We start from the raw sequence: 1,451 nt of genomic DNA, 5'->3' as shown, positions 1-1,451 counted from the left end.
AGTTAGTGGAAGTAGTTCAATTTTAGACTGATTTTTGAAAACATGCGCCAAAATTTATTTTTGTTATTTTTTGATCATGTAATCCCTTTGAAGCAAGAAAGTGTGACCATGCTGATTAAAACCAATAAAGTGACATCCACATACAATCCTTTTAACAAGATAGACCAACCATGCTATGATGCATCCTGTTTTCATGGACCAACCAAATGAGAAAGTCAAGTTCAAACTTTAAAAGTCTTCCTTTTAAAAACCATTACAAGGTTTGCTTGTGAAAGTTTCATGACAACACATGATTGCAGTCTTGAGATATTTGCATGACAAAGAAAGAAACATTTTCTTTTGTCTTTTTTATAGATTTCATTCTTTTGTTTGTGTCTGATAACCATGATAAAAATTGATTTTGATCAGTTAAAAAATTCAACTACTTACACTAACTAATTGTGGAAATTAAAAACTAAGCATAATAAATTTTAAAAAGGACTAAACTATAAGCTGCTTGACGCCAAAAATTAAAAAATGATTATAAAAACTGAAAATCTTTACCTCTATACGACCTTGCTTGTGAGCCTTCCTATATTCATCCTCCACCTGTGGCCACCATCCTCCTTCCTCCTTCGGCACCTTATGTTTCTTCCCGCGCTGCCCCCCCCCCCCCCCGCTTTAGCTCATTTAGTTCATAGTTCCCAGTCTTCAAACAGATGTATATTTTGTCCCAGTCCCTTGTTTCGGAGAAAATTACTTTCACTTTCATTTCTAATCATTACGTCATCGTTAAATGTCAGTGGGAAGCTGGAAGGGGAGATTTTTCTTTGGAGAGTTTTGGCATGAAAATTGTAAGTAATTATTGCTTTATGTCAAATCTGAGTTAAATCCATCATCTATTATTGTCTAGAAGGAAGAATTTTTTAAGCAAGTACAGGGAGTAATAACATAGGTAACAGTTATGACTTTAAAACTCTGCTTTGAGTGTCACTTTTTTCATTCATTGTTAGCCTACACAGCCTTATCTTATCTTATATAAGAAGTACATAAGCTGCTGATTGCCAGACGATTACAATGGAGCTGAATATCAGTGTATCCTATGTACAAGGGACAAAATAACTGATCTCTTGAAGAAGATAAGATCATGTATATACTTCGAAAATAGAAAGCATTGTATAAACCTGGGTTTAGAACGAACATATGTTGCCAAGTACATTGGTCCAAATAATTTGAAATTACGTCCAGTTTGCAGACTATGGGGTAAGGCTGCACTCAAGGAAAAATTTGGAAATACCAAGTTCCACACTGGAGAAGAGCACACCCTGCTGATAAATTTTGAAAGGTGCACCTATACCTCAGAAATTGGCCCAGAAAGGCAATAAATTGCTAAAATTAGCTGCACTTGGGGAGAAAATAGAGGAGAAATCTGCACTTGGGGTTAAAAAACTATCTGTGCATTTGCCCCTGAA

Source organism: Clytia hemisphaerica, unplaced genomic scaffold (assembly GCF_902728285.1).
Source record: "Clytia hemisphaerica strain Z4C2 unplaced genomic scaffold, Clytia hemisphaerica genome assembly, whole genome shotgun sequence".
Classification (NCBI taxonomy): domain Eukaryota; kingdom Metazoa; phylum Cnidaria; class Hydrozoa; order Leptothecata; family Clytiidae; genus Clytia; species Clytia hemisphaerica.
Note: the sequence above shows the minus strand (reverse complement) of the source record.